Source organism: Mobula birostris, chromosome 8 (assembly GCF_030028105.1).
Source record: "Mobula birostris isolate sMobBir1 chromosome 8, sMobBir1.hap1, whole genome shotgun sequence".
In the NCBI taxonomy this organism is placed as follows: domain Eukaryota; kingdom Metazoa; phylum Chordata; class Chondrichthyes; order Myliobatiformes; family Myliobatidae; genus Mobula; species Mobula birostris.
Window position 1 is genome coordinate 97,930,394 of NC_092377.1, and position 26,597 is coordinate 97,956,990.

The 26,597-nt window shown below is 41.3% G+C and overlaps 1 protein-coding gene across 6 annotated transcripts in view; it reads left to right on the plus strand.

Annotated features, from left to right (window-relative positions):
- Positions 1-26,597, plus strand: part of prkn (parkin RBR E3 ubiquitin protein ligase) — a 1,184,373-nt gene that overhangs the window by 339,945 nt on the left and 817,831 nt on the right. The window lies entirely within an intron of this gene.

Below are 26,597 nucleotides of genomic sequence, written 5' to 3' on the forward strand. Positions count from 1 at the left end.
TGCAGGGGGACTAATATCCTTGTGGGAATGTTTGCTCGTGCTGCACTGGGGGCTGTAAACTAGAATTGTAAGGGGATGGGAACCAGAGTTCCAGAGCAGATAGCGGAGTGGTTGTGGGGAAAGATGTTGTTAAGGCTACAATCAAAAGGTTGAGCCTGGTAGGAATCATGTTTGGTGTTGCGTCTATTTCATTGCAAATAGCTATTGTAGGTGAGGAAGGTGAGCTAAGAACATGGATCAGCACGTAGAATTATGAAATTGCAGCTATTAGTGAGACTTGGTTGCAGGAAGGGCAAGACTGCCAGCTCGGTGTTCCAGGGTTCTGTTGTTTTAGACATGATAGAAGAGGAGGTATTAAAGGGGGAGTGTGGCATTACTAGTCAGGGAAAAAGTGACTGAGCTCAGACAGGAGGACTTGTCTACTGAGGCTATATGGGTGGAACTGAGGAATAAGAAAGGACTGATCACGTTAATGGGATTACATTAAAGATTACCCAATAGTCAGCAGGATTTCTAAGAGCAACTTTGTAGAGAGATAGCAGACAGTTGCAATAAAAATAAGGTTGTGATAGATGATTATAACTTTTTACATATTGACTGGGACTCTGATACTGTAAAATGGCTGGATAGGACATGTCACGTGTGTCACATGTGTTGAGGAAAGTTTTCTTATGGAGGGCCCAACTAGAGAAAGTGTGATACTAGATCTCCTCTCAGGGAGACAGGACAGATGACAGAAGTGTGTGTAGGGGAACACTTTGGACCTAGTGATCATAATTCCATTAGTTTCAAGATAATTATGGAGAAGGATAGGACTTGTCCTCAGGTTGAGATTCTAAATTGGAGAAAGGCCAATTTTGATGGCATTAGAAAGGATTTGACAAAAGCCTTCAAAATTAATATTTTGAAAGTACAGATTGTGTGTGTTCCTATTAGAATAAAAGACAATGTTAACAGGTTTAGGGAACCTTGGTTTTTGAGAGATATTGAGGCCTGGGTTAAGAAGGAGGTACATAGCAGGTACAGACAGCAAGGAACAAATGAGGTACCTGAGGAGTATAAGAAATGCAAGAGGACTCTTAAGATGGAAATCAAGAGAGCTAAAAGAAGGTGTGAGGTTGCTTTAGCAGATGAGATGAAGGGATTTAACAATTATATTAAGAGCAAAAGGATAGCAAGGGACAAAGTTAGCCTTCTCTGAGATGAGCGGGTCATCTGTGCGTGGAACTAAGAGTGATGGGGGAGATCTTAAATTATTTTTTTGCATATGTAATTACTCAGGAGATGGATAGAGAATGCAAAACAGCAGTGAGGTTATAGACTGCATATGGATTACAAAGGAGGAGGTGCTTGCTGTTTCAAGGAAAATTAAGGTGGATAATTTCCCAGGCTTGACAAGAACTTCTCTTGGACCTTATGGGAAGCCTGTGCAGAAATTGCAGGGGCCCTTGCAGAAGTATTTGAAATGTCATCAGCCGGGGTGAGGTGCAGAAGGACTGGCGGATAGCTAGTGGGCTTCCATTGTTTGAGAAAGGTTCAAAGGCTAAGCTCGGAAATTATAGGCCAGTGATTCTGACATCAGCAGTGGGTAAATTATAGAAAGGATTCTAAGGGACTGGATATGTAAGTATTTGTACAGACAAAGTCTGATCAGGGATAGTCAACAGGGCTTTGTACATGAGAGGTTGTGTTGATTCAATCGTATAGAGTTTTTCAAGGAGGTCACCAGGAGGTTGATGAAGGAAAGTCAGTGGATATTTTCTACGTGGACTTCAACAAGGCCTTTGGCAAGGTTCCACATGAGAGATTGGTTAAGAATTGTGTTAGGGCAGCATGGTAGCATAGATATTACAGTTCAAGGTATCAAAATTTGGAGTTCAATTCCGGTGCCATCTGTAAGGGGAATTTCTTCACTCAGAGGGTGTTGAGAGTGTAGAATGAGTTGCCAGCAGAAGTGGTGGATGAGGGTTTGATTTCAATATTTAAGAGGAGTTTGGATAAGCACATGGAGGGCTACTGTCCAGGTGCAGGTAGATGAGACTAGGCAGAACCCTTGTTTGGCATGGACTAGATGGGCTCAAGGGCCTATTTCTGTACTGTAGTGTTCTATGACTCTCAGAAACAGCTCACTAAACAGAAGTTTTAGAAGTGATATCAGTGATGACCAACCACTGTGCTAGAAAACATAGAACAGATTGGTATAGCATAGGAGTGGGTCCTTTAGCCTATAATGTCTGCGCTGAACACGATGCCAAATTGAACTAAATCTCTTCTGCCTGTACATGATCCATATTGCATCATTCCATGTGTTGATCGTAAAGCCTCTTAAATGTCACCATTATATCTACTTCCACTGCTACCCCAGCAGCTTATTACAGTTACCTACCACACTCTGTGTAAAATAAAACCTCGTCCCACACATCTCCTTTGTCCGGCCTCTGTTTATAGTTTGTACCCGTTAATCTTGTCTCCTCTGCATCCTTTCTAAAGCCTCCACATCCTTGCTGTGATGGGGTCACCAGTATTGCACACAATACTCCAAATGACACCGTAACTCCCAAATTTTATATAGTTACAGCATGACTTCCTTACTCTTCCACTTAATGCTCCAGCAATGTAGGCAAGCAGAAAATATGTCTTCTTTACCACCCTATCTGTTTCCATAGCCACTTTCAGGGAGCTAAGGGCTTGGACCCGAAGATCCTTCTGAACATCAGTACTGCTGAGGATCCTGCCATTAAATATACTTAATGGAGCAGCATGGTATTGTAGTGGTTGGCGCAATGCTGTTACAGCATTAGCTGCAAGATCAGGATTCAATTCCCACCAATGTCAGTGAGGGATCTGTACATTCTCCCCTTGACTACGGGGGTTTCTTCTGGATGTTCCAGTTTCCTCCCACATTCCAAAGTTGTATGGTTAGACTTGGTGGGTTGTGGGGATGCTACATTGGCATCAGAAGTGTAGCAACACTTGTAGGCTGCCCAGCACAGTCCTCGCTGATTTGATTTGATGCAAACTATGTGTGCCAGTGTGCACTCGGTGGTCACTTTATTAAGTACACTTGTACACCTGTCCATTAATGCAGCTATCTAATTAGCCAATCATAGCGCAGCAAATCAATGCGTACATGGTCAAGTTCCGGTCTAAGATGGCACTGGTGATGAGGAACAGAAAAACCATCCAGTGAGTGGCAGACACGAGGAAATCTGCAGATGCTGGAATTGCAAGCAACACACATAAAAGTTGCTGGTGAACGCAGCAGGCCAGGCAGCATCTATTGGAAGAGGTACAGTTGACATTTCGGGCCGAGACCCTTCGTCAGGACTCCTCTGAGACCTGACGGAGGGTGTCGGCCCGAAACGTCGACTGTACCTCTTCCAGTAGATGCTGCCTGGCCTGCTGCATTCACCAGCAACTTTTATGTGTGTTGCAGTGAGTGGCAGTTCTGTGGGTGAAACACCTTGTTGATGACAGAGGTCAGAGGAGAATGGCCATTCTTGCTCAAGCTGACAGGAAGGCAACCACACATTACAACTGCGGTGTGTAGAAGAGCATCTCTGAGCGCACAACATGTCGAACCTTGAAGTGGATGGGCTTCAGCAGCAGAAGACCACACATATACACAAAGTGAACAGGAGACAAGTAAAGCTCATCATTAATATTTAATCTTTATTTTTCCCTCTTATATTTGATCTGTACAACACCTCACACTTGCTTGGATTAAGCTCCATCTGCCATTTCTCTGCCCAAGTCTGAACTGATCTATATCCTGCTATATCCTTTGAGACCCCTCTACACTGTTCACTGCTCCACCAATCTTTATGTTGTCTGCAAGCATGCTATCTCAATAATGGAGCCCATGCATCTTAATTATCTGGATCAGCCTACCTTGAGGGATCTTGTCAAATGCCTTACTTCTGTGTTAGAACTTGATGCACTGCATAGTTAAAGATGACATGGAATGAACAGGATGGCACTTACATGGAAAATAAACAATGCATTACCCAGACAGTAGCTGGATCCCATGGAAATGTATTCTGTCTTGCAGAGTTACATTCAGGATAGCAAGAGAAAGAAAGCTATAGATTTTTCTCTTTTTAGATAATATGGTTGCCATGCACTACATGTTGAGAATCAAGTAACATGGCTTATTCATCAAGATATGGAACAAAAGCTGAATCAAATCTGAATCGTTAGTCCTGACGAAGGGTCTCGGCCTGAAACGTTGACTGCACCTCTTCCTAGAGATGCTGCCTGGCCTGCTGCGTTCACCAGCAACTTTTATGCGTGTTGCTTGAATTTCCAGCATCTGCAGAATTCCTGTTGTCTGAATCAAATCTTGTTTTGTTCCACTTTTTAAGTTTTCAATGCAGCAGTGTTTCATCTTTCACCCTTAACCTATGACCTCTATTTCTAGTCTCATCCAAACTCTGTGGAAAAAGCTTGCTTGCATTTGCCCTGTCTATACCCCTCATAATTTTGTATACATCTATTGAATCTCTCCTCATTCTCCTATGCTCCAGGGAATATACCTATCCAACCTCAGGGAATAAACCTATCCAATCTTTCCCTGTAACTTATAAATCATAAATGTCAATTAATTTGTGTGCAACAGCAGGGCGTCCTAAATTATTTGGGGTGGGGAATCCCATCTAGCCCTTGCCATGGATGCATCAAATTTGAGCACATCCCTTAGAATACAGTACTGGACTTTGGAGCATGCCAGTTTGTGGCATTCAGTCATGGACGACACATTACTCTAGAAGCCCAGTGTTTCAGACACAGCACTTTTTTGTTTCTCAGTTATAATGGATTCATAATATATAAAGGAAATAGAATTGGTAAAATCTTTCTCTGCTTTTGTTGTCTGATCAGCTTAATACATTTTTTTACAATGTGTTGGTGCTACTCACATTTCATTTAAGCGATATATCCATTAAGTTTGTGAGGCTCTTCTGCAGGACCTCACCCTCTGTGTCCAGTGGTGGCAGGGCCTGATAGATACTACGGTCTGTCCCCACAGACCATTTATGATAACCACACTCAGTAGGTATTCCTGCACCCTTGAATATGCCAGTCAACAGCTATGGACATCTCATTATACAGAAGGACTATTAAATTTTGGCATTTTTCATCAAGTTGATGATTGTCTCAGTGTACATCCCTGTATATAGGCCATGGACCAGAGAGGTACGCTGCGGTCATAATATCCTTTTCCAAACCTTCTTAGCAAATGCACTGTTCATAAAAAGGTGGATGATGGTTTCATCTCGGGGATCAAGAACCTGATGGCAAGGGTCCTTTTCATTGCCACCCAGGCAACATCTAGGTACTTCTTTGGTGAGTCCTAACCCAATTAGGCATTCTGCCAAATGACTATGCCAGTCCTGATTGGAAAACCATCCCACTGGATCCACCATGCCCTTCTCCCTCAAGGCTGGCAGGTTGTTCCGTGCTGACCACGGCCTGATATACTTGTGTTTTTTGGCAGAAATGTCTAACTTGGAAGGCAGGTTGTGCAGCAAGGTCCAACTGAATGGAACATTGTACAGCAATGGGGCCAGGCTTGCTCTTTGTACACCAGGAGCTGGTAAAACCTCAGCACACAACAATATTTAGTGTCGGAGTACTTTGTTTCTGCACACAGCTTGATGCAGCCATAGAGCATATGATCTCTAACTAATGCTGGTAAAATCATTGCAGAGCATGCTGCTTAAGGTGACAAGGCCCTTTGGGAGATAATTACCCTTTCAAGGCTAATGATCTTTTAGCCTGTCCTCATTTTGACATGAAAATACACGACAATATTTGATTTTTTTTTGCAGAACATCTTACTAGAATTACCTTTTCTGTGATGTTAAGCTCTTTGGGCAAAAAATATTTGTCATTAGTGAGATTTTATTGCATAAGCAATGACTGGTGATTTACTATAATTTCACATTTAATTTACTGTCAGAAGTACATTATGACATGAAATGGAACATTAGATCTAATAATGCAGATTAAGCAGTTTTACTAGTGGAAATGAACCACTTAACCTTCTATAACAAGTAGGGTACTATTTCTGCTGATTGGAAACAGAATTAAAACCCCGCTAGGTCCTAAATTACATTATGGTAAACAGCATAAATCTGAATTCCTGGTTCTGCAACCCCTTAAGCAAGAGTATTGATAATAGCTGGGGTCACCCATCTCGAAAAGACACTGTCCAAAAGATGGCGATTTTTCAGATTTTACTTCAAAAACCCATATAAAGAGGAAATTCTTGGCTCAAAAATAACTTTTTGGCTGTAGCAGATAATTATTGAAATTCAAACTCTAAATGATTTCAAAATGAAAATGAATTGACAACTTCATGGCTCAATTTGCAAATTTAAACAGGTGACGAGAAAGAAGGTGACTTGTAATAAAGTACTCACATTGTTGTGTCCTTAAGGCAGCTCAAAATGTTTTATCACTTTGTATTATATTTGACTTTATCTACAGTAGTATGACAGAGCTGCTGGGACCAGCTAATTTGCACACTAACACTCATCATTGCCATCATTATGCGCTGTGTCATATGATGTGGGCGATCATGGTCTTCCATCTGTCCATGACCATGACTGTTCTTGGCAAATTTTTCTACAGAAGTGGTTTGCCATTGCCGTCTTCTGGACAGTGCCTTTTCAAGATGGGTGACCCCAGCTATGACCAATACTCTTCAAAGATTATCTGACTTGCTTAAGGAGTCGCAGAACCAGCTGATATGTACCAGCTGCTCATTCGACCATCACCCCGGTTGGGGGGCTAAATAGGTGCTACACCTTGTCCAAAGGTGACCTGCAAGCTTGCAGAGGGAAGGAGTGCCTTTGGTTGAAACGTATCTCTACCCACCACCCAAGCACAAATACTTGAGCAGGTAAATCATACTTGGTGAGATCTCAGAAACAGAAATTAATTTATGAATGCATGATTTGTTTTTGGTTTACATCCAACCAGAGGGAACTTTGATTTAGAAATTGTGAAACTTGCTGCTGAAGGTGGACTTCAAAACTTTACTGGAAGTGATCAAACTTGTTGGCTCGTGGGTTTGAAAGAGCCTATTTGTTCTGTCATATGAGAGTGAAGGGTTTTACCTGTATTAATTGCACCATTACAAGCCCTACTCTTTTAATACTTGGAAATACTATTGGTAGATAAGGTCAACTACCTTCCAGGATTGTCCTGGAGTTTCCACAATTAAAAATTTCTCTTGGAAACAACAAGTTACTAAAGAGAAATATATAGGGGTATGAAGAAAATTATGTTCCATTTAAATTTCTTTGAAAATCATTTTGGCATAAAAATATTTGGAGGGGTTAAAATAGCTGATTGGAAAAGGTGATTGGAGGCGGGAAATGATGGGACAGTGTTTCCAGGAACAGATACAACTAGAGACACTACACAAGTGGTTATGGGTTAAAATTCTATTCTTCTATTGCCTGTAATACCTGCTTGAGGCTCTACTTAATTCACCAGACTTCCATCTAACCAATGATCCCTATTAATCAGGACTCCTGCCTTGTTTTCATGTATTCCATGGGCTCTCCCTTGCTTCGTGTTGCTGCTCAAACCCATATCTTATAGTTTTCACACACTGATGGTGATTCAACCAAGAGCCACCTCACTGAAGCAGAACTCTCAATGCTGCATGGATCTTGAAGAACAACACGCCACACACTGGTACCTCAGCAACTAACTCTAAAGTGTAATAACCCTCATGGTGGTAATGGTGTAGGTTATCCTTGGAATGGCCGATGCTGAAGCTGTGGTGTCAGGGATAAAACCATTATAGATGATAGTACCAGTTTTTATCATCAAAAGCATCCTATCCAGATGCATCATGGTTCAGTATGGTAACTTTCCTGTCTGTGGCCGCAAGAAGCTACAGAGAGTTGTGGACGCAGCTCAGCGCCTCTTGGAAAACATCCTCCTGTCCATGGACTCTGTCTACGTTTCCTGCTCCCTCAGTAAAGCAGCCAACATAATCAAAGTCCTTGAAGCAGCTATCTGGAAACAGAACAAAACTGCTGAGAGTCTAAGCCAGGGTAATTGACACTGTATGGCGCGCTTCCAAAGAATGGATTTCCAAATTGAAAATGGTACATTCGGTCCTTTATTACAAAACCAGCAAAGATGAATGATCTTGTAGTGATAAAAAACTAACAGAACTAAATTAGCAATATAATGGTCTAATTAGTGGTCTATTAGCAATACTAAGTGATATACTAAGGTTATTAGTGTTCGAGTAGCGTAACTAAGTTAGCATCCCAATTAGCGTAATTAGTGGTTGAACTAAATTCAAGTAATTGGTGATCTGGTTAGCATTCAAATTAGCAGAACTAAGCGTTCCAATTAGCAGTCAACAAAATATATCATTCCCAGCTGCCTTTAACTCTCAATTTGGACTAAATTAAACAACTAACTAAAACGATGCGTGAATATATACCTATACTCATTTGCTTCTACCACATCCCACCTACGTAACAAATTACCAGAATAATTGGGCCACAAAATACAATACAGATAGAAAATAGATGCATGGCTCCTATGGTCCCCATCCACCTTAGATATTTTCTCTTCTCTGCACTCCCATCAGCCAAAAGATACAAAAACCTGAAAGCACACACCCCTGGACTCAAGGACAGTTACAAGACTATTGAACGGTTCCCTAGTATGATAAAATGGACTCTGGACCTCAGTCTACCAAGCTAAACTTTGCACCTTATTGCCTACCTGCATGGCACTTCCTTTAAAACTGTAACACTTTGTTCTTCACTCTGATATTGTTTCCCTTGTATTAATGAATTGATCTCTGTGAACGGCCAGCAAGACAAATTCTTCACTCTACCTTTGTACGTGTGACAATAATAAACCCATTTACCTATTTTTCCTTCTCACTTTTGATTTACCCCTCAATCCAAAATACTTTCTTGTACCTTTTATCTTCTCACATTCCAGTATCAGCAGCTTAATCATGTATTTATTCACTTCAGATACCCAGTACCTGCAACCCAATTAAACAATACAGGAAATGGCAAGGACCAGGGTTAATTAAATTATCATTCAGTTTCATGTCTGCAGCTCCCAGCCAGCTTCTGATGTGTGTAATTTAGAGTACAGCACAGAAGTGGAATCTACATGCCGTGAGTCACTGAGCACAAGTGTCTTGTATCCAGAGCAGAAAGCGAGGGGTAATCTTCTACACCAGTTCTGCATGATGAACTCATTTTAAGAGTTTGTTGTGACATTGTACAGAAAGGAGTATGTAGAATTAAGTATTTGAAAGATTGGGAAGCCAGCCAGTAAACTTGTGATCACTAACAAAAAGCATGGAGTTGCTAGCACTGCTTTGGCACAGGGCTTTATAGAACTTGGAGCCAATTAGTTCCACTGTAAAAGTACCTTCTAACTGTGTTAATACCCACATAGACCCATACATATTAACCAATGTTGCAGTTTCCACTACAAGGCCGTAAACCATAGTATGTAGAGGCAGAATTAGGCCATTCAGCTCATTGATTATGCTCTACCATTCGATCATGGCTGATTTATTTTTCCTCTGTATTCTCTTGCCTTCTCCATGTAACTGTTGACTCCCTTACTAATCAAGAACCCATCAACCTCTGCTCTTTGACTTGGCCTCCACAGCCATATGTGGCAATGAATTCCACAGATTTACTACTCTCTAGCTAAAGAAATTCCTTTTCATCTAAATGGATGTCCCTTTATTCTCGGACTGTGCTCTCTGATCCTAGATCCACAGTTGAAAGCAGCCTCTCCATGTCCATATCAGGGTGCAAAGGCCAATCGGAGGCTCAGGAAGTTACAGCCTGATGGCCAAAGAATGATCTGGAAGCTGAAGAATAGAGGCCTGTCCCAGTGTTGGAGGACTGCCTGTGTGTGTGGGTGCCTAATCTAATCTACCAAGGCTTTACAATATCTCCCCTCATTCTTCTAAACTCCAGTGAGTACAGGACCAGAGGTATCAAATGACTCTCATACATTAACTCTTCCATTCCTGGGACCATTCTGGTGAACCTCCTCTGGAACCCTTTCCAATGTCAGCACATCCTTAGAAAGAGTACTGAGCAAAATGCAGCTAGGGCACCCTAAGACTTCTGCACAGTACTGTATTTGTCAACGTGGAGAGGAGAGCAAGTTTGTAAATCTGGTGCTAGAAAAGGATGTTGGGAATGGCGAGGGTGGAGCTCTGTGGGAAGGGTATGGGATAGGTGACAGAGAAGGAGTGCTAGGGGTTGAGACACCAGGCAAGGTCATTTGAAGGTCAAGAACAGTCCATAGGCACAGTAAAAAAAATAGTCTCAAAGTCCCTGGGTCCCTGATAGCGGCGGCAAAAGGGAGAAACTCCCTGCCATAAACCTGCAGGCACCATCAACTTGCCGATACCTTGGAAGCAGCCTCTCCGATACAGCCTCCCGAGCACCATCCTCTGCCGAGCGCCTTTGACCTCTCCCCAGCCGTTGAAACACGCAGCTGAGGATTTCGAGGCCTTCAGCTCCAGAGATTCTGGTTACCACTGAGTAGCAACAGTAGCAAAGCAGATATTTCAGAAGTTTTCCAGATGTTCCGCTATGCACTCACGTCTGTCTCCATCAAATCAGGATTGTGCACGGTCCCCTACTTGACAGATAACAGATATTCATCACCGGAGAGGCTGCGCGCGCTGTCGTTGTGCCGCCATCTTCTCCATCATTATAGAATGTCTCTCAGGTGCTTTCTGCTTCCCCCCACCCCCCACTCTACCTTCCCCTTTTCTCAACCATGATTTCCCTCTCCCTGCTCCCTTCCCACTCTCAATCCACAATAGAAACCCATGTCAGAATCAGGTTTATATACTCACATATGTCATGAATTTTGTTTTGTTTTGTGGCAGCAGTACAATGCAATAAATAAAATTACTATGGTTCTGTGCAAAAGTCTTAGGCACCTTAGCTATATAGTATATGTGCCTAAGATTTTAGCACAGTACTGTGCATAATCTATATAGACTGTACATGAGCTTCCTCAAGGACCTCATTGTCAGTAATCCAGTAGTCCTATGTGCTTAAAAGGATTTCCCTGGAACTGGATGTTGACCAGTCACTTCTCCTTTTACAGCCGGGAAGGACAGTACTGAGGACACAAATACTCAAAGAATAACATTTGAATTCAGGGGCTGGCACCTTGTTTCAAGCAAGTGAAATAATTTTGCCAAAATTGAAAGACTCTTTACTGATTTTTGCATCAATTTGTCTTTCAGGTCTGGTAAAGGATCGAGCCACGGCAGCAGAAATGATCCACATTATTTAGAACTTTGTTACCGATCTAGATTTTAGTCTGTGTGTTTTCATAGCAGCTGTATTACCGAAAACAATTACCCTGTAAAATCTGGTGCTCTACAAGAGAACTCTTTTACTATGATCTGCAGTTCATCAGCTGCATTGATACACACCCCTGGGTGTCTTTTGCAAAGAACAGATTGCGATATTGAGCTGATGAGGCTCTCCCTTGCTCTAGAATTGTCTGATCTTGAACAACTGATGCAACATTCAGGCACTGGCTGCTGAAGAGCAATCAACAGAGTGTCAGGCACTGACTATTTCTGGAAAGGGAATGACAAACCACCTACCTTGACAATCAATCGCATAACTATCAGAACAGGTTTCTTATCACTGACATATGTCATGAAATCTGTTGTTTTGTGGATGCTGTATAGTGCAATACATAAAATAGACTATAAACTGCAATAAGAAAATAATATACACTCAGTGGCCACTTTATTAAGTACACCTGCACCCTGCTCATCAGTGCAAATATCTAAACAGGCATGTGGCAGAAACTCAATGCATGAAAGCATGCAGATAAACTCCAGGGTAGGCCTCCAGTCTCCAGGCTTTGGCCATCAGGTTTCAACCTCCGGACTTCCAATCAACCTTCAGGCTTCGATCTTTGGTATTGACTTCTAGGCTAGCCGAGGACCCTAAACTCCAGGCTCACCGATTGACCAGCCCTTGTGCCTCCCCGTGCCGATATCCCAAAATCCATCCACATCACTGGCTTTCGAGCATGGACTAAAGGCCTGACTTCTAACTCCTCCACCTCACTGTCCCTGAACATTACTCTGACCCCTAACTCCCCCTTGTGTTCCCAAAACAATCCCTATAAACTAAAATGAAAAACAACACGGAGAAGTCCGGATCTTAATGCAATAATATGCACCTGCATGTTTGTTGGGCTCATGTGCTCTATCCAGTACTCCCAGTGTGGCTTCCTCTACATCGGTGATACCTGACATAGATTGGGGATCCACTTTGTCAAGCACCTCCATTCCATCTGCAACAGGCCAACCATTTAGCTTCCACTCTCCATTCCTATTCTGATATGTCAGTCAATGGCTTCCTCCACTGCCATGATGAGGCCACTCTCAGGTTGGAGGGGTAAAACCTCATATTCCATCTGGGTAGTCTCCAAACTGACAGCGTGAAAATCAATTTCTCCAACTTCTGGTAATTTGATGCCAGCCTGATGACATGAATTCTGATTTTTCTAACTTTCAGTAATTTATCCCTCCTCCCCCTTCCCTATTTTTCTATTCTCCATTCTAGCTCGACTCTTACCCCTACTTTTCTTCTCACCTGCATATCACCACCCTCTGGTGCCCCACCTCCTTCCTTTTATCCCATGGTCCCCTCTCTCCTATCAGGTTCCTTCTTCTTCAGCCTTTTACCTTTTCTATCTATCACCTCTCATCTTCACACTTCATAAACCCCTCTCCCACATGCTTGATCTCACCTATCACTTGCCAGCTTGCACTCTATCCCCTTACCCCACTTTCTTATTCTAACTTCTTCCCCCTTCCTTTCCAGTTCTAATGAAGGGTCTCAGCTGGAATCACCGACTACTTATTCCTCTCCATAGATGCTGCCTGACCTGCTGAGCTCCCCCATCATTTTGTATGGGTTGATCCATACTTCCAGCATCTGCAGAAATTCTTGTGTTTTTGAAATAATCTCGACTTGCCTGGACTTCTGCAGCACCAAAAATATTCAAGAATCTTGTCATCCTCCATGATAAGGTAGCCCCTTGACTGGCACCCTTCGCATTCATTCCCTAGGCACACTAAATAGCTGCAGTCTGTACGATCTTCAAAGTGTCCTGCATTTACTCAGCTACTCGATTTTCTGACAGTGCCACAGAAGCCCATTGCTTCTGCTCACAAGAAGAATCAGGGAAGTGGGGACATGAGAATGTCACCACTCGCAGTTCAACTGCACATTCCACACTGTCGTGTAGAAATTTACAGCCGGTCCTTCACGTTTTGTGAGCAGCTAATTCTCAACAAGATGTTGTGGATGCCACACCTGCTAGTTGAAGACACAGTAGCGTAGTGGTTAGCACAACACCTTACAGTACAGATGACCCAGGTTTAATTCCCGCCGCTGCCTGTAAAGAGTTTATACATACTCCCCGTGACCGTGTGGGTTTCCTCTGGGTGCTCTAGCTTCCTCCCACAGTCCAAAGGAGTACCAGTTGGTAGGTTAATTGGTCATTGTAAATTGTCCTATTATTAAAATTGGATTAAATCGGGGGACTCCAGAGCAGGGTGGCTGGAAGGGACATACCATTCGGCAGGTTAATTGGTCATTGTAAGTTGTCCCATGATTAGGCTGGGATTAAATTGAGGGATTGCTCGGTGGTGTAGCTCGAAAGGCCTATATCACGCTGAATCTTAATAAATTTAAAAAAAGAAATTCGTGGGTGAACAAATGGGAATACTGGGCAAACGGGTTATAGGAAAAATTAGTAAGGGAGTGGATTGCTCTATAAAATGTCATAAACTAGTGGGCTGAATGGTGTATGTTGAAAAGAAATATGGAAATGGTACTTAGGAAGGTGCCTGTTCATTTTTTTTATTAACAAGCACAAACAGATCACTGATGGAGTTTCCTGCTCTTAATATACATTACTTCTCAGGATAGACTTTCAGCAAGTTGCTGGAAATGTTCAGAAAAAGGGGATCTTTCACCTAGTTATGATGGAGATACTGCACCCAATTTGTCAAAATATTGCTAACCTCAAAGCAGCAAGCGATGCTATCCCAATTAAAAGGCAAAACCAAAGACCTTCAGTGAATGGATGCCTTTACTTGTCATGTTCTGTGGCTGTCGTTTCCCAGCCTCCAGCAACATAATTGTTGGACCAAGGATGTGTGAAGGAGATTGTGTTTACAAAGGAAGTTCAAAGTAAATTTATTATCAAAGTATGTATGGCTGGCTGGTGGTGCAGTGACATCAGCGCCGGACTCCGGTGCGAAGATTCCCGAGTTCGAATCCAGTCGGGCCGTTCCCAGGCATGCTTTCCATCTGTGCCGGGTTGAGTGTCGAGCTCGCAACTCGACCTCGTAAAAAAAACTGCGCTGTGAGAAGGACGTGGGGGACCACTCACAGAATCTTTCCTCCAAGACAACCACTTGAAAAGTGGTCGCCGAGGCTCTGGCAGAGTATGGCACACAAAATAAAATGTATATTATATGTCACCATATACTACCATGAGATTCATTTTCTTGTCATTTAGAGGAAAATAGAGAAACACAATAGAGTTTATTAGAAAAGCTACGTATAACAAAGACTAACAAGCATCTAATATGCAAAAGAGGACTAAATGTACCAATAATAAATAAAAAGTAAATAAATAATACTGAGAATATCAGTATTCATTGAAAGTGAGTCTATAGGTTATAGTGTAGTTCAGCATTGAGGTGAGTGAAGTTATCCACACTGGTTCAGGACCCTGATGGTTGTAGGGTAATAGCTGTTCTTAAGGATGGTGGTGTGGACCCAGGGCTCCTGACCAATGATAGTAGCAAGAAGAATAGATGGCCTGGATTATGGGGGTCCTTGATAACAGATGCTGCACTCCTTGTAAATGTGCTCAAAGGTGAGAAGGGCTTAACCTGTGATACACTGGGCTGTATCTACCAGTTCTTACGGACCTTTCTGTTCCAGGGCATTGGTGTTTCCATTACAGGCTGCAATGCAACCAGTTAGGATACTCCCCACTGTGCATCTGTAGTGTTTCAATGTTTTTGGTGACATGCTGAATCTACACAAACTTCTAAGAAAGAAGAGGCTCTGTCGTGATTTCTTTATGATGGCACCAGGACGGATCTTCTGATAGCCAGTTCAGGCCCTCTACACTGTGTAAAGTGATCCACTCAGTGACCACTTTAATAGGTACACTTGTACACCTGGCTTGATCATGCAAATATTTATCAGCCAATCGTACAGCAGCAACTCAATGTATAAAAGCGCGCAGATATAGTCAAGATGTTTAGTTGAATCAGAATCAGGTTTAATATCACTGTCATGAAATTTGTTGTTTTGCAGCAGCAGTATATTGCAATACATAATAATAATACCTATAAATTGCAATAAGAAATATATTTTTAAAAAATGAATAAATAGTGCAAAAGGAGAACACAAAATATTGAGGTAGTGTTCATGGGTTTATCGTCCATTCAGAAATCTGATGGCAGAGGGGAAGCTGTTCCTAAAATTTTGAATATGTGTTCTCAGGCACCTTCCCCTCCTCTTTGATGGCAGCATTGAGAAGAGGGCATGTCCTGGGTGAACGGGATACTATTAATGATGAGCTTTTTGAGGCATTGCCTTTTGAAGATTTCCTTGGTGCTGGGGAGGCTAGTGTCCGTGATGGAGCTGGTTAAGTTCGTACCTTTCTGCAGCTTTCTCCGATCCTTTGCACTGGCCCCTCCATTCCAGATGGTGATGCAACCAGCTTAGAATGCTCTCCACTCTACATTTGTAGAAATTTGTTAGAGTCTTTGGTGATATATTGGGTCTCCTCAAGCTTCTAAAGCAATACAGCCGCTATCATGCCTTCTTTGTAATTGCATCAATACGTTGGGCCCAGGATAGATCTTCAGAGATGCTGACACCCAGCAACTTGAAACTGTTGATCCCTCAAGGATTGGTATGTGTTCTTTCAACTTCCCCTTCCTGAAGTCCACAATTAATCCCTTAGTCTTACTGACATTGAGTGCAAGTTTGTTGTTTGCTCCACTCAGCCGCTGATCTATCACTCCTGTATGCCTCCCCATCACCATCTGAAATTCTGTCAACAGTAGTTGCGTCATCAGCAAATTTATAGACGCTATTTGAGCTGTACCTAGCCACAAAATTGTGGGTGTGGAGAGTAGAGCAGTGGGCAAAACACACGTCGTTCAGCTGTACCAGTGTTGATTGTCAGTGAGGAGGAGATGTTATTTCCAATCTGTACTGAAAGTGGTCTCCCAATGAAGTCAAGAATCCAGCTGCAGAGGATGGTACAGAGTCTCAGGTTTTGGAGATGAGCTGTAATCAATAAACAGCAGCCTGACATAGGTATTGCTATTGTCCAGGTAGTCCAAGTGGAGAGCCAATGAGATTGTATCCAATGTAGACCTATTGTAGTGATAGGGAAATTGCACCATGTCCAGGTCTTTGTCTAGGCCAGAGTTGATTCTGATCAACCTCTATATCAAACATCAGAATGGGGAAGAAATGTGATGTAAGTAATTTTAACCATGGAATGATTGTTGGTGCCAGACGTGGTGGTTTAAGAATCTCAGAAACTGCTAATCTTCTGAGATTTTCACACAAAACATTCTTCTGAGTTTATAGAGAATTCTGGGGGTGAAAATGTATTGTTAATGAGAGGGGTCAGAGGAGAATGGCCAGACTGATTCAAGCTGACAGGAAGGCAACAATATGTGATATAACTACACATTACAACAATGCTGTGCAGAAGAGCATCTTAGATACCTCATACAGTCGCCACTGAATGTAGAATTTGTGGAAGTTTTAGATGACATGCCAAATCTACCCAAAGTAGAAGTGCTAACAATTGGAACAATTTAAAAACAATTGAAAAAGAAGGTAATAATTGGGTGCCTCTGTAGCTCTTCAAGCCAGTAGGAAGACATTTTGCAAACATCATGTTTGAGGAGCTGAAGGATAGTAACTAAATACAGAAAGAAAGGAGACTGTGATAGCTGCATCAATGATTTGAAAATGTTTCTACTCATGTGTTTCTTCTGCTGTGGAGTTTCACTGTTGCTGTAAGAATCTAACTTGAGTATCAACGTGGGCTCAGAGCTTGCCACTTGTTGACCAATGACTCATTAGCATCTTATGTATAGACCCTCAAGCAACACCCAGCACAGAACAATAATGTTAATTTTATTTATCGCTTGTAGAAATTTGCTGTGTGCAAAGCCATTGAGTTTCCTTGTCTTTTCATAGACCCTCAATGAAGTGTTGGTTTCTCCATGGTGGTGAGAAGAACAGGAGTGTAAGGGAATGGAGCGATAAGCTATGCTTTCTTCCCACTCTTGTCTTCCAGCTCTCTTCTCCCAGTCAACTGCCCAATCAGTTTCCCTCCTCCCATGTGTTTCTGTTTGTCCCTTAGTTTGTTTCTGTGGTTGGCTGCCACATGGAACCTCTTTCCTCTTCATCTGCTAAGTCATGCTTCAAGTAAATTCATTGAAAGCAATTATCAAAATAAACTAAAAACATCTGCGCATTAGTAATTAGAGTGTTATCAAACAAAATTTAACAGATAATGATGCGCCAAACTAAGTGACTGTGAAAACTATAGTTCTTCAAGGATAAGAGAGTTAGTATTTCCGGGTGACACACATACAGTGCTGGAGGAACTCAGCAGGCCAGCAACATCAATGGAAAGGAATAAGCAGTCGACGCTTTAGGCTGAGACCTTTATCATTATCTTAGGGAAGGGATTTCAGAATTTCCAGCACTCTGGCTGCATTAGATAGGTAAGACAAGCTGTGTGCAAAGTCCAGAATTGAAGTACAGAGATTCTAGAGTCAAGGCAAGGCCCCATAGACAAGGAATAGATGAGCTCAGAGTGGCTGCCTATTGAAAACGGTAATCAGAATTTTAACAGAAGTGTGAGCAGACCAGGAGCCAGTTTAAGACGGTAAGTACAACAATGATGTGTGACTGGAGCCTGGTGCAAGAGTAGAGAGTTTATGGAGCATGCAAGTAGGGAGCAGACTAATGGAGAAAAGCAGTGTGAATTCTAAAGAGCGAGCAGCAGCACAGGCCCTTCGGCAGACAATGTTATGCCAACCTTTTAACCTAATCCAAGATCGCATCGCCTGACATTTTTCTGTTATCCATGTACCTATCTAACAGTTTCTCAAATGCCCTTAATTTATCTGCCTCTACCACCACCATAGCAAGGCATCGCATGTACCCACCTCCCTCTTTGTAAAGACTATACTGTACTGAAAATTATGCCGGCTCGTATTAGGTACTTTCACTATGGGAAAATGTCCCTGGCTGTCCTCTCAATCTATGCCTCTTGTCACCTTGTACACCTCGATCGCGTCACCTCTCATCCTGCTTTGCTCCCGAAATGAGACACCAGAATTCAAATATCCTGTGCAGCCTGGCAGCAATCTGTCTTCCCTTAGCTGTACTTATTAATCCAACACTTCATTCAAATTGCTCCTCCGGTTTTCTTTTGCACTCAGTCTGTTCCTGTAATGAAAATAGTTTGGAAACTACTTAGCATTTCAGGAATAATCAATGCAATATCGATGAAAAGAAACCAGTGTATAAAAGTCGCTTAAATAATTGATGTACATGGGATTGGATTGTAAAATATTTTCTAGGTGAAATCTCAATATGTGATATTTCTATTTCTAGTGCACACTATATCTATAGGCAGGGACGATGTCTCCGGTTCTTCCAGTGTTGACACTGTACAAATGAAAAATAATTGAAAGGTATAATGGTGGACTTGACAGAAATCAATCTGAATGTTCTGAAGCGTTGAGTGATGTGTCCTATATTTGGTGCAGTTGGAAACCAGTCTGTCTCCATCAGATATCAGTGCAAGGTCAGTGATAATTGCCCTTTATTTCCTCAGCACAGCCTATGGTAAGGTAAAGATCTTGTCTGCCACACAATCATTAAGAGCCATTCATGTGAAATGTCCCAACTGGTGCAGACTTATTGACAGATTCGTACTATGGATTCATTGCCACTGTGACTTGGGCTGAGGTAATCTAAATTCATTCCCCTTCGGATTCTCAAAGAGAGGGATGGCTTCAATTCCATCAGCTTGGATTCATTGAACTAAATTCAAAGCCCTGAGGTGAAAGAAGAATACTCATAAAAAATCTAAATGAATCAAGTCTTATTGGTACTGAACAGTATATCATTAAAAACAATAGAATCAGTGGCCACTTTATTAGGTACACCTGCTTGTTAATGCACATATCTAATCAACCACATGTGGCAATAACTCAATGCATAAAAACATGCTGTCATGGATAAGAGATGCATTTGTTGTTCAGACCAAACATCAAAATGGGGAGGAAATGTGATCTAAGTGACTTTGACTATTGAACAATTTTTGGTGCTGGACAGGGTGGTTTATGAATCTCCAAAACTCCTCATCTCCTGGGATTTTCACGCACAGCAGTCTCTAGAGTTTACGGAGAACCATGCAAAAAAATTTAGAGAAAACTTCCAGTGAGCAGCGGTTCTGTGGATGAAGAGTGAGATCAGAGGAGAATGGCCAGACTGTTTCAAGCTGACAGGAAGGTGACAATAACTCAAATAACACATGTTCCAACAGTGATGTGCAGAAGAGCATCTCTGAATGCACAACATGTCAAACCTTGAAGTGGATGGGCTACAGCAGCAGAAGACCAGCAAAATACACTCAATGGCAATTTTATTAGGTACAAGATGTAATAAAGTAATCACTCAGTGTACATTATAACCTTTAAAAATACAAGAATTTAATAAAGATCTAGACCGCAGGTATAGTCTAATGGACAAGGGGGTCAAATAGTTTGGATATATTTTTACTTGATTACTTAACTTGAACCAAACAAATAGGAGGTAGAGTTGGTATTCAGCCCTCAAAGTTGCTCCAGCTTTCCGAATGTTCACAGTTGATCTTTGACCTCAACTCCACTTTCTTGTGGAGTTCCATTATTCCTTGATGAAAGTAGACTATTTTAATATACATGCAATATGAAATCACTAATGTCACTCCTGTGTACTTTGATCAGATACATCTGTGATTAATTTTTATGCATCAAAATTTTAAAATACTTGCTACGTCATCGAATTTCCAGGCCAAAAGGTTTCAGTTAAATAGTGTTCCTTCTTCTGGATTCCAGAGGTTGTTACCTAAAGGACATGATCTCTTAGTGTTCACTTCAGCACAGGATTGTTGAAAATGATCATCTCCTGTAGTGAGGTCGGTTAACCATCATTTCTGCAACATTTCATGCTTCCTCTGAAATTCAGCCAGGTATCAACCAGTATGACTAGGTCTTGTACATTTGACGTATTTTCTATCTTAGATGTGAGGCAAGAAATGATGTTTTCATGCAAAACTTTTTTTATCTTATTGTAATGGAAATGACATCATTCCGAGGGCTGTTCTTTCCTGCTACTCCCACAGAAACCATTGTGCTCGACTGGAATGGGACTTACTGTGGTGAATCCAATTACTTACCATTCGTTCCCCCTCCTGTAGACTAGTTATCCTCTCTTCCCTCCCACCCTCTGATCCCAATCCCAATCCTCCAACCACCCACGCTACCCAGGCCCATCCCTCCGGTGTCCAAAAACACCCTATCTCGAGCCTCAGACCTCTAGGAGTTAAACTGTTTACACCATTCCACATTTAGATACTCTGATAACTCAATTTACGCTCTTCTCTTGGCCAAAGTTCCCCCTTTCTGGGCTTATTCCTCTGCTGTCTGAAACTCTCAACCCCTGTACGCGCTGATGACTGACATTCCTTCGGCCATCTCTGTTCAGCCAGAAGCCACATGCCTGACCCCCTCCAATCCTCAGGACCAGGCTTACACAAATTGAATATACTTTGGAGCTTGAGCTCAAATGAAATGGGTTTATGATGAAACACGTGCTGTTAGCTGTACAATACAATTTATAAGTTCAAAGTTCCAAGTATTGAATTGATTTTATTATTACATCCTTCATATACACGAGGAGTAAAAATCTTTGCGTTACGTATGTGTCTAAGTGTGCAATGTGCAATTTATAGTAATTTGTAATAAACAGTATCTACAACAGGACAGTCAATATAACATAGAAATACAATTATATCAGTGTGAATTAAGCAGTCTGATGGCCTGGTGGACGAAGCTGTCCTGAAGACTGTTGATCCTGACTTTTATGCTGCAGTACCATTTCTCAGATGGTAGCAGCTGGATCAGTTTGTGGTTGGGGTGACTTGGGTCTCCAAAGATCCTTCGGGCCCTTTTTACACACCTGTCTTTGTAAATGCCCTGAATAATGGGAAGTTCACATCTAAGATGTGCTGGGCTGTCTGCACCACTCTCTGCAGGGTCCTGCGATTGAGGGAGGTACAGTTCCCATACCAGGCAGTGATGCAGCCAGTCAGGATGCTCTCAATTGTGCCCCTGTAGAAAGTCCTTAGGAGTTGGGGGCCCATACCAAACTTCCTCAACCGTCTGAGGTGAAAGAGGTGCTGTTGTGCTTTTTGCACCACACAGCCAGTATGTATATACCACGTAAGATCTTCGGTGATGTTTATGCTGAGGAACTTAAAGCTGTTCACCCTTTCAACCCCAGGTCTATTGCTATCAATAGGGGTTAGCCTGTCTCCATTCATCCTGTAACCCACAACCAGCTCCTTTGTTTTTGTGACATTGAAGGAGAGGTTGTTTTCTTGAAACCACTGTGTCAGACAGTAGATACAAGAAACACAATAGAATCAATAAAAAACCGCACAGAAACAAATACTGTCTATCAACCAATCTGCAAAAGATGACAAACAGTGAAAATACAAATAATAGTAACAATAATAATAGATAAGTAATAAATAATATTAAGAACATGATCAGAACAGAATGAGAATCAGGATTAATATCACTGGCATATATTGTGAAATTTGTTGTTTTAGGGCAGCAGTACAATGCAATGCATAATAATAAAAGCTATGATTTACAATAAGAAATAAATTATCTATTAAAAATAAACTAAATAAATAAATAAGCAGTGCAAAAAGAGAGGAAAAAAAGGAGGAAAAAATAGTGAGGTAGTGTACATGGGTTGATTGCCCATTTCAAAATCTGATGGCAGAGGGGAAGAAACTGTTTCTGAAACACTGAGTGTGTGTCTTCTGGCTCCCGTATTTCCTCCTTGATGGTAGCAATGAGAAGAGGGCATCTCTCTGTGATGGGTGCCACCTTTATGATGCATCCCCTTTCAAAGTTGTCCTTGAGGCTGAGGAGGCTAGTTCCCATGATGGAGATGGCTGAGCTTGTAACTTTCTGCAACTTTTTCTGATCCTGTGCAGTAGAATTGCAACATTAGGTTCCCAAAGGGTTCATAAACTACATTCAAGCCATTCCAACATCACAATTTGATGGGTCATTTTGTGAAATGAAGGTTGGCTGAAGGTCTTGTCTCCGATTGATAAATGGCTGGTTAGAGGTCTGTGCATCATTGTCTCACTAACAAGTGTCTTTAGGAGTTCAACTCTAATTATTCTCAGAGATGATTGCTGTAAACCAATTTATAATATGCCAATATCTATTATAAAATGCCTGTCTCTGTAGACTGAATAATTGAGATGAAAGAAAGGTCTGAGTTTTAGAAATGTTTTTTAAAAATGTACATGCTAGCCTGTGATTGAAGAAGAATGAAAGATAGGTAATTTTCACATGTCCTTTATCAGAACTCTTCCTGAAGGGTATCGTCAAAATATGAGTTTATTTTCACCTACTGGATGTGCATTTACTGCATTTCCAATCTTCTGTTTCATCATCAGGGCTTACAGTGACTGAAAGAATACAGGAGCACAAGGGATGTGCCTCAGATAGCATAGGATTTGACAGACACTGAAAGAAAAGTGAGCATGAATGAATGCATCATGCATTCTCTGATTTCAACTTTTCATTTCGTTATGACAGAATGTCCCCAGCTACTTCTATGTTTGTCACTGTAACAGGCACTCTGGGATAATTATATGTGTTTCCCTTGGTTTGTGGTTCTTCAGAGTCAGGGCATATCTTTCATACTTCCCTGTGCCTCTGATCGATAGAGCTGAAGCTGTAATATCGTGTGTAAAATGATATTCCTGCAACATTCACCAGCTAAAGGTACCTTCTGGGAATGAGAGAATTGCAACTGAATTACTTTTGATAAAAGATTTATGAAGTGTTTTACTTCACACTGGAAAATATTAATACAGAACTAATAAAGGAAAGAGATTGTGCCTGTCAAGTGATCAAATAAATTCATATCACCACGATTTTAATCAAAATATTCATAACCTACCCGTATTGTTACAGCGCTGCAATGGAAAAGGAAATTGTAGGACCAAAAGTGTTCAAAATATTCATTTCACTTGTAACAAAAAAGCTTTGGTGAAATCTCTAGCAGTTCAATTTGAAACAAAAATAGAAATAGTCTAGTCAGTAAACATGCATTTTTCTCAGTTGCACACTATTTTTCCAGCAAATGAACAAACACAGTAATACAATCAGTGCAACAACCTTGCACACAGTGTCAGTAAGGCCAAGGAATTGGTTGTGGACTTTGTGAAATGTGTTGGTTTGTGGCAGCAATACAGTGCAATACATAAAACATACTGTGAATTACAATAAGAAATATATATAAAAAGTAAATTAAGTAGTGCAAAAAGACAGTAAATATAGTCAGATAGTTTTCATGGATTGGTTCATTGTCTGTTCAGAAATCTGATAGTGGAGGGAAAGAAGCTTTTCCTTAAGAGCTGAGTGTGTATTGATAGAGCTGAAGCTCTTTTATGTTAGTAATGAGAAGAGAGCATGTCCAGGGTGGTGAGTGTCCTTAATAATGGATGCTGCCTTCTTGAGACATTGCCTTTTGAAGATTACAAACGAGAAAGTCTGCAGATGCTAGAAATTCGAGCAAAATGCTAGAGGAACTCAGCAGGCCAGGCAGCATCTAAGGAAAAAAGTACAGTCGACGTTTCAGGCCGAAACCCTTCAGTAGGACCCAAAACGTCGACTGTCCTTTTTTTCCATTGACGCTGCCTGGCCTGCTGAGTTCCCCCAGCATCTTGTGTGTGTTGCTCGCCTTTTGAAGATTCCTCATTGCTGGGGAGGCTAGAGCCCATGATGGGGCTGATGGAGTTTACAACCCCTGTGGCTTTTTCTAGTCCTGTGTGAGGTGGTGTCAATTTATTGTGTCAAATTGAGGCTGAACTTTGTTCCACTAAGGTCTACATATTAAATTTTGTTTCATGGCACTTAGATCAACTTCCGCATTTTACATTTACTTCTGGACACCACAGTTTAGGAAGGATATCAAGGTCTTTTTGAAGGTGCAGAGCAGATTTAGCAGAATGTTAAAGGATGACATATTTCAGGTGAAAACACGAGAAAAGATATTTCTTCTTACAGTACAGGGAAAGTTAATGCAAGTTTAACTGTTCAAGCTTTCTGATAAAATTACTGCTCAGAAGGAGGCCATTCAGCAGCAGTTGTCCATGAAAAGTAATTTGCTTTTCTATGTGCCTCTTCTGCTCAAATCACAAGACCAGCCTCCTCTCTATGGACGTTGTCTACAGTTCTTGCTGCCTTGGTAGAGCAGCCAATATTATTAAAGACTTCTCATACCCAGACATTTTCTCTTCTTTCCCCAACACTCCCATCAAGAGGAAAATTCAAATGCCTGAAAGCACGTAGAACCAGGCATGAATGGACCTCTCGTATGATACAAAGGACTCACAAACTACCTGGTCATGGATTTGCACTTTATCGTCTACCTGCACTGCACTTTCTCTGTAACTGTAATGCCATAGTGCATTCTGTAATTGCTTTCCCAGTGTTCCACCTGGATGTATAGATGTGATGAAGTGATCTGCATGTCAATTTTTTTACTGTACCTTTGTACATGTGACAATAATAAACCAATTTACCAATTTATACTTTTCTACAGAACTCCATCAGCATAACAAATGAGTTCCTTCTTCCTTACATACTTATCCCCTTAAATACTTTCATCCTAATTGTGTCATCCATTCCTTCTGGGAATAACATTCATATTTTCTTTACTCTCTAGACAAAGAGATTCTTTCTAAATTTGAAATTTGATTTCCTGGAGGCCATCTGGTTTTGTTCACTCTGTCCAGTATCAAAACTTCCCACAATTTCAAATGCCTCAATTAGGCCATCCCTTCCCTGTCTGAAAAATGTAACTTTAGATTTGAGATATAATTCTTTAAAGTTTTTTTTTCACTCTTCAATGCCTCAAATTAATTTCTATAATATGGCTATCTAGATTATACATAGTATGTTCAACAAAGCACAATACAGCATTCAGCAGAGATTTACTAAGACTTCTTTGCAGTTCTTATGTATTTTAATGGGGTTACTGGATCAGAATCAAAATCAGGTTTAAGATCATTGGCATATGTTGTGAAATTTGTTAACTTTGCGGCAGCAGTACAATGCAATACATGATAATAGAGAGAACAAGAAAATAGTGAATTACGGTAAGTATAGATATATATTAAATAGTCAAAAATTAATGCAAAAAATAGAAATAAAACAGTAGTGAGGTAGTGTTCATGGGTTCAGTCCACTCAGAATTTGCATGGCAGAGGGGAAGAAGCTGTTCCTGAATCGTTGAGTGTGTGCCTTCAGGCCTCTGTACCTCCTTCCTGATGGAAGCAATGAGAAGAAGGCATATTCTGGGTGATGGGGGTCCTTAACAGCGTCTTTTTGAAGCACCACTCCTTGAAGATGTCCTGGGAATACTGTGGAGGCTGGTACCCATGATGGACCTGACTAAGTTTACAACTTGCTGCAGTGTACTTTGATCCTGTACAGTAGCTCCCCCTTACTAGATGGTGATGCAGCCGGTTAAAATGTTCTCCACGTTACATCTGTCATGTTTTTGGTGATATACCAAATCTCCTCAAACTCCTAATGAAATATAGGTGCTGTCTTGCCTTCTTTATGGCTGCTTTGATATGTTGGGTCCAGATTAGGTCCTCAGGGGTATTGACTCGCAGGACCTTGTAATCGCTCACTCTTTCTACTTCAGATCCCTCTTTGAGGACTGGTGTGTGTTCCCTTGTCTTGCCCTTTCTGAAGTTCACAATCAGTTTTTTTGGTCTTACTGTCAGTGAGTGCAAGGATGTTGCTGCGACACCACTCAAGTACAGTAGCTGGTACATATTGCTCCTGTACACCCTCTCGTCACCATCTGAGATTCTGCCAGCAATGGTTGTATATTCAGCAAATTTATAGATGACATTTGAGTTGTGCCTAGCCACACAGTCATGGGTGGAGAGAGAGTAGAGCACACATTCTAGTAACCATACATTCTATTAATTCATTATAGTAAGTTGTATTTGTATCTCAATATTCCTTTGTTTCTCCAACCCATTTAGATTCTTATCTCTCAAATAATTTGTGACCTCCTTTCTTTATCAAAGTCTAATACTTCATATCAACTTGACTTAAGATTAGTTTCCCA